Here is an 8166-nt window from a genome sequence, read left to right on the forward strand (position 1 = left end):
TTTCATGATTTGTATATATCATCATTTATTTAACAAATCTCCCATTGGTGGACACTTTGGTGGTTTCCAAACTTTTCACTATAATGATTAACGCTGGAATTCAATTTTTGTACAAATGAATTTGGAAATGCTTTTATAAGTAATGCAGGCTTAAGGAGGGTGCATAAGCATACGGTGGACTTGAGCAGGAGAAGAGCAGGAAAACAGAGGTACCAAAAAGAGAAAGTGGAGCACCAAAGGAAAAAAAAAAATTTTTTTAACATTTCCTAAGGCTGGCTCTGTATACAGGAAATAGGGAAGAAATTTCTTCTATTACACATCTATTTTTAAGCTCCATAAAATAGGTTAGTGACCTATAATTAGCCACATCAGCAATTACATACACCTTTTTGGGCAGGCTTGAGAACATAAACACTATTTATATTACTTCTATAAAAAACATTATGAATACCAAGAGTTTATAAATATTTATAAACTATTTATATATATATATTTTTAAAGTCAACAAACTAGCAATATGCATTCAATAAACCTGACAGTGATATCAATATTCTTGTTGCTTGATTTTATTTTCTAGTTTAATGATTTTAAGAGTTGATGGGAACTGTATTGAAATAATTTTGGAGTGTTTTCAAACCGTACATACTTTCTCCAGTAGTCAGATTTGACCTGGGTGAGGGCATTGACACTCTGAAAAATCCCTGTGGGATTCTAATACATGCCTCCCACATCACTTCCACTTCAATTCTTGTCTGAGAACTATTGCTCCAGTTACCTTATCAATTTAATGTTTTATCTCCCCAAGTGGATTGACAGCTCCCTAAAAAGTGGTAGAAATGCATACTTCTGAATTCCAAAGTTAGTTACAGCTAACTAACTTTAACGTGGCTTATTGGATAAATCAATGATGGATAGCTGTGTTCTTTGGCTATTTAATTAATATCGAAAATTTAAGTGTTATAAAAGCAGAGATGATTCTTGGATTTTTAAAATAAATCCCCTTTCCTTTTTAATTTGGGAACTAAGACTTAGGAATTGTTGGCATTGTCATTATAAATCTTTTTCAGCCCCAGATTCTTGGGACAAGGTATTAACTGTTAAGTAAAGAGGATTTGCTCATTTTTATAGATGTCAGTTTCTCAATAGGAGTGGACAAGTCTTTGGGACATTGGAAAATGACCTTGGCAACACTAAAACATGTTCGCGTATAGGAGAGGCAGCAAGGATAAGGCATAGCAGGTTTGTTCAGTTTTGATTGTTACCTACTATTTAAAGAGTGGCTCAGATTTGCTGATCCCAACTGTGCTCCTTCAATCCAGCCAACCTACTTGAATGAAGCTTCTCTATGCAAAAATCTTTATTTCTACCTGACTTAGAATCATTTCACTTTCCTGCCTTATCACCAGGGACTCCAGGGTCAACCACCTTCAATTCCTTTTCCCCTTGACCTCTGTCACACTTGTGCCATTCCCAACATCCTGCATCAATCTGAACATTTGCTCTTCTGCTCCTCCTGGGCCACCAAACACACAGAAAGAAACAGAATCCTTAGATAACTGACACCTTTAATTTATTTATGATTTTCAACCTCAACTTAGTTCTTAGTATTCTTCAGGAATCCTTTAATATATTTTTGCTAGATTCCATTTCTTGTTTCCCACAAGGCTCTGCCAAACTTTTATCACTCTTTAGCTCCAACTCCATCTCCCCTTTTGTATTATCTTTATTAGTGATTCTTAAATTTTAGTATGCATAGCTGTCATCTGTGGCTTGTTAATAATGCATATTCAGGGGCCCCTTGCACTAATATTCTGATTCAGTAAGTTGAGGGTAGGCTTAGAGGAATCTCCTGTTTAATAAGAATTCAGGTGATTTTAATCTTCATCTTTTCTTCTCTCCTTCAGTCCTGCTTCCAAAGAGGAAGAAGCTCTACTCCCTTCCAAGACCAAGCATTCTATCTTGCTACAACTGCCATCTCCTTCCTTCTCCTTGGCAATGTTCCATCATCTATCTCTCCTCTGTCTTACATTTTCAATCTCTCCTCTTCCACCAACTCTTCTGCTGGAAAAGGCCCAGTTTCTTTCAATTCCAACCCCCCCTCTAGCTATCTCATTTCCTTTCACTTCACCAGACTTCTACTTAAAGCAATATACTATATGGCTGCTTCCACTTGTCATCTCCAATTATTTCCTTAACCACAAGATTTTAGCTCCCACAGGTAAAGTCACTCCTAATTTGTTCTACAAATGTACCCAGTGACCCACTGATTGCCAATCCCAATGACCTCTTCTCTGTCCTTATTCTCTCTGATCTCTCTGCAGTATTTGATATTGCTGACCCCCTCCTTGAAATTATTTCCTCCCTGAGTTATTCTCCTACCTCTCTGATATCCTTTTAGGGCATCCTTGTTAGCTCCTTTGTCTGCTTCTCCATATTTTGACATCTCTCAAGATATTGTCTCTGGTCCTCTTGTTTTCTTTCTCCATAGTCTCTCCCTAGGTGATTTATCTCTTGGGCTTTAACTCTCAGCTTTAATTCAAGGGATCTTAAATCTATATCCATCTATGAAAAGCCTTTCAATTGAAGTTCTGAACTTGTAGTTCCAAGTTTCCATTGTGTAACTCCTTGAACTTGAATGATGAGTTTGGTTTTGGACATTGTTGGATCAGGGTTCTTAGCTGCAAGAAATTGACTCAAGATTGGAATCAGAGGAGCTTCCAAGGGCCAAGGGCCAGGAACCACAGCAAAAATCCCAACTATTGTTGCTGCTGCTGCTATGAATATGATCACCAGATGTCCTCACATCTTTGTATCACTTGATCAAGATTCAAAGTCTTCAAAGAGGGAGTATCCATTTGGCCAAACCTAAATCATGTGGTTGGACCCTAGTGACACCAGAGTTGGTCAAAGAAGGATCTGGTAGTGGAAAGGGAGCACACTATCTTCTTAATACCATGCATAATAGGAGGTAACACCAAAGGGGATCAGAGAGTATAGGAAGGGGAGGGGTTGACTGCAGACGCCCAAACAATGAAACCTGCTCACCACAAAATACTAAGATTCATTAGTCCCCAATGTCTTACAAAATAAAGTCTAAACTATCAACAGTGGGTGATGGGAGTGGATCAAAAAAAGAGTAATATCCATATTCTTCAAAACTAACCCTAACCTACCTTCCCAGCCACTCCCCCTAAATATTCTCTAACATGCCAACTATTTTCTTACAACTTGCCTTTGTTTCTTGTTATTTTCCCTTTCTAGGGAATCTCTACTTTCGTTCATTATTTGGTTAAATCTCACTTATCCTTCAAGATTCAGCTAAATGTCAACTCCTCTGTGAAGTCTTCCCTGGTTTCCCTGGGCAGAATTAACCATTTATTTTGTTCTTCCTCCACGTAGCACTTTGCTGAAAACACTAATACATCTTAATGATTATGGTTAGCTGGACACATCTGTTTTCCACTGGATTATTAGTTCCTTGAAGGCAGGGACTGGGTCTTATTCATCTTTATATTTTCGAAGTCCACATCAGTAAGGAAGAATTAGGAGGAAGAAGAGGTGATGTTGCTGTAATGATGAGGTCTCTTAACTTATGGTTTACATTTTTTCGGCTTAATTTCTTTTGTTCCATACACTGTACTTTCTTAATCATTTCAAATGAAACAGTCTATAGAGTTCTAGGTCAACTTCACCCTGGGTCAGGTGAAGTTTCTTATTTCTTATTCTTTAGCTGCAGGACCGGGAGAGTAACGTTCCCATTGCTCTTCACAACTGAGGTGTCATCAGTACTTCCAGAGGTCTTACAAGCAATTCAATTTTGCTTAATTGATAAATGTTTCTTTCAGAAGCACAGAATGAGCTAGTTGCATGCATTTCTCTGTATCTTAGACAGTGGGCTTAAAACTAAGAACACTAAAATATCTCATGTAGTAAGTGCATTGAGATCTTTATGTGACAGACTTTAGACACAGGAGATTATCTCTAATAGTGGAAATAGTGTCTGTGGTTATGAATCAGTTTCCTTATGGTAAAAATACTTCTATGAAATGTCTACAAAATAATATGGTTAATAAGCATCATAGGCATAAAAGGAAATCTAAATTTTTCTTTTAAGAATACTTTTTTTACATTATGGAAATTATCTCAATTGCATAATATATTCTTCAAAAATTAAGAGAATGCTTTTGATTTTCCAAAAGTTTGGAAAATAAGGTACAACCAGAATTGTAAAAGAAACTGTAAAAGAAACAGTTATTTAGTTAAATTTATCAAGTGGACATTCAGTAGCAGTTGAGTATTAAAGTTCCATTTCTAGAAAACTAGATATTTCCTATCTAATCTGTGCTTTAGGTGAGCCACGAAACCTCAAAGTGACAGAATCTTTGTCATTTGTGGATAGTCTAATTTCTCTGTAGTGAAATTAAATGTTAAAAAAGATCTGATTACATGATGACTATATGGAGCATTCCTGTTTAGGAACCAGTTAAAAAGACTCAAATTCTGAAGATGTTCAATTGATTTCTTTTTTGGTTTGGTTGATTTTGACCATGTTCTGCAATCAACAGCCTTTTAAGTTCCCACTTCCTGAGATATGTTTCAAGAAAATGGAAATTTGGGGATATGGATTGGCCACTCAAAACAAGTAGAAAGATTTTTAACAAAGGTCATAGAAAAGTACTCAATGAAAAAATAAAAAGGTGTTTCATCAGCTTTATTTGTTCTAAGAGAAATTATCAATAGCTAATGGTTATTACATAAGTAACCTCAATGATGTGGGAAATGATTAAGCACCTTTTACATACTCTAAAAAAGAATTATGCTCTGGGTTTGTATTATAGTCCTAAAGTATTTTCTAGCGTGAGAAAAATCCAACTTAAAATCACACACACATTCCTATTTGTCTTTCTAGACATAATATAGTCACTGTCATTGCAAAGCCTTCTCTGATGTGCCAAACACAAAGCTAATCACTCTCTCTTCTCTGCTCCTGTGTCATACTTTGCCATAATCATTTTCTTATATCTCTATCTCCCATAAGGGATTGTGCTCATCCTGGGCAGAGACCAGACTCTCTTCACTTTTGTATTCTCAACACCTGCACTATGCCTGACACATAGTACATGCTCAATATATGTTAGGTGAATGAGTGAATAAATGGGAAAATAAATAACACATATATAATACTATATAACTCTAGTATAAAAACAGCTCAAGGGGAGTGACATGAGGGTGGAGAAGAGAAAAAGATGGAATTATGCAAAGTCTTCCAGAAGTCTTTGAAGAATGGCAGCATGGTGACTATATTAAAAGAGGTTAAGAGTGAATTTGGGGAGTTTGGCTGGATGACTAGTAGTCCAGGTAAGAAATGATAATGGCTCAGGCATGGGTGGAGATGGTGAGGATGGAGGTAACAGATGTATCAGAGAAACATTTAGGAAGTGGAATTGATAGGATCTGATGGTGAGTGACTGGATATTAAGGTGGGGTGAGTGAGAAAGGAGGTCAAAGATAATAGCACCATTTACCAAGAGAAAGTAGAAGAGGTACAGGTTTTAGGGGGAGAAAACAAAGTTTTAGACATTGAGTCAAGTGCTGGAGAGACATCCATGCATTAGTACAAGGGGGAACTATTCCTATCCTCTCCTCTTACATACAAGGAAACCCAGGCTGAGAGAATTAACATAATTTGACAACTGCCTCCCAGACTTGCCTCCAAAGCCCATGCTGTTTACTTCCAGGCCATACAGCATTGTGATCCTTTGTCTACAAAAGCACCAATACATCGCAAGCAGAGTTAACGCTCCTGACTTCTGAGGACTAAGTGTGTCTTAATTGAGGCAACTACCCTGAAGGGTGAGGCCATTTAACAGCTTCCAAAGCAAGGTGGTAGTATTCCTAAAGCCATCCTTCCCACACACTTTCCTGCCTAAACAGATGGCAGATAAGCCACAGGGCACTGGAGAAGGACATGGAGCAGAAAAAATAAAAAAAAGATCCTCAGGGCACTGGAAGAAGTGCAAAGGTCTTGTTCAGGTGAAAGAAAATGTGTAATAAAATTCACCGGTTCAGCTGAACAGGTAATTACAGAGTTAATAAAACAAGGATTCCTGACACAATAGATTCTCACACTGCCATGGGTGTCATAGTCACTAAGTGACTTTTTAGTTTGCTGATCATTGATCCACTAGACACTAACAGCTCCAATCGGATCAATGTAGAATAACATATGAGGAGGACTTTGCATGTTAAAAATCTACTGGAAATTTTACATGAAAGAGTTCATTATCTGGGTAATGTGACCTGTGTCCAAATGATACATGTGGACCATTTGTCAGGTTTTTTAATGGCAAAAAATGAATTTTTTTTTCTAAAAGCTTAATTATGTGAGAAATTCCACTGCCGAGAAATTGAAGCCACTTGGGTGTCATGAATGTGTAAACATGTTAATTTGAGGGCTGTGATACCTAAAGAGGTATATTTCATCTCACTCAGCGTCCCTTTCCCCAACGGGGTCACTTCATCCATCCCTCCTCCTTTCCTACAGTCAGCTAACACTCTGTTCTTGGGTCTTCCTCTCTTTGCAGCCTGGGTCCGCTGCCACGTTCCCTGAATCCTTCTCTCCTGTGCTCACAGTTCCTCCTAAGACCTTGTCTCTGAAGGCCAGCATTTAACCCAGGGTCCCCTTTGCCGTCTTTATCCTCCCAGGGCCCTGTTGTCATACAGTTTTATCAGAAGAGAGCAGACAGATAAAATATACATGTTGCAAATAACTCATATATCCCTTGGTTCTAGCAAGACAAATGACCTAGAGCAATAACAATAAGCTTGTTCGTGGAAACTAGACAAATCAAAAAGGGTTCTGGAAAATGTATTTTGTATGTATGGTTTTGCATATTTTACTGAAATATAATTTATACAAAATATAATTCTTTTTAAGTGTACAGTTTGATAGATTTTGACAAATAAATACAAATTATATATACAGTACTTGTATAACTACTACCAAATCAAGATATAGAATATTTCCAACACCCTACAAAGTTCCTTTGTGCCCTTTGTAGTCAATCCACTCTATCACTGGCTCTGGCAACTACTGATCTATTTTTCTGTCTATTGCTTTGACTTTTTAAGGATGTTATATTACATATAAATGAAACCATATGGTATCTAATCTTTTATGTTGGCTTCCTTAAATTAGCATAAAATCTTTAAGATTCATCCATGTGGTTATGTGTATCAGTAGTTTATCCCTTTTTATTGCCCAATAATACCACAATTTGTTTATTCACTCACCAGTTGATAGACATGTGAATGGTTTTCAGTTTGGGGCTATTGTGAATAAAGATGCTATAAACACTCAGGGCAGAACCTGTATTCAGACCTAGGCAGTCTAGATCCAGAGTCCAATTTTAAATTGCACTGGTGCCCAATCAGGAACCATAAAGCCGTTTGCCATGGTCATGTCACCTTCTGGGTTCTTCTAACTGCTCCTAGTGCCTGTGAGGCTCTCCAAGTGGAGCCTTCCTGTCGCACATTAACCACCACTCTCTTAGGCTGGTGGGCAGAGACAGCATGGCTTCAATTTGTGCCTTAAAGAAAGAGCTTTGTATTTCCAAACCAATTAAGGGAATTTATTTGTAAAGAAATCCTCTAACTTAGGTATCTTTAAAGGGAAGGCTTAGAAAATAAGTGGTTCATGCCTTAAATTCTAACATGGCACCTAAAACTTCTCTTATCTGTAAGTATGGATCTAGCGTAATTTATTACCTTTGGAACAGCATAAATTTATTATAAAAACAATGTGAAAATATCCTCCAATGGGTGTGACTTCGCATTCACATTGCTTAAGAAAAACAATAAAACAAAAATAGACATAAAATAAATATTAATATTTACTAGTCTATGGACAGGTAAGGCAACTTTAAAAAATTCTAGTTTATCTTATGCATATATTTTTAGCAATATAACCATAAAAAAAACCTGAACAACAACAGATAAATATAGTCAAGAATATATATTCTAGGCCAGGCACGGTGGCTCACGGCTGTAATCCTAGCACTCTGGGAGGCCAAGGTGTGCGGATTGTTTGAGCTCAGGAGTTCGAAACCAGCCTGAGCAAGAGTGAGACCCAGTCTCTACTAAAAATAGAAAGAAATTAATCGGACA

The 8166-nt window shown here is 37.2% G+C and overlaps 1 protein-coding gene across 2 annotated transcripts in view; it reads right to left on the minus strand.

Annotated features, from left to right (window-relative positions):
* SKAP1 (src kinase associated phosphoprotein 1) overlaps nucleotides 1–8166 on the minus strand; it is a 273972-nt gene that overhangs the window by 119062 nt on the left and 146744 nt on the right. The window lies entirely within an intron of this gene.

The sequence above is a fragment of the Propithecus coquereli genome, unplaced genomic scaffold (genome assembly GCF_000956105.1).
Source record: "Propithecus coquereli isolate 6110/MARCELLA unplaced genomic scaffold, Pcoq_1.0 Scaffold119, whole genome shotgun sequence".
Classification (NCBI taxonomy): domain Eukaryota; kingdom Metazoa; phylum Chordata; class Mammalia; order Primates; family Indriidae; genus Propithecus; species Propithecus coquereli.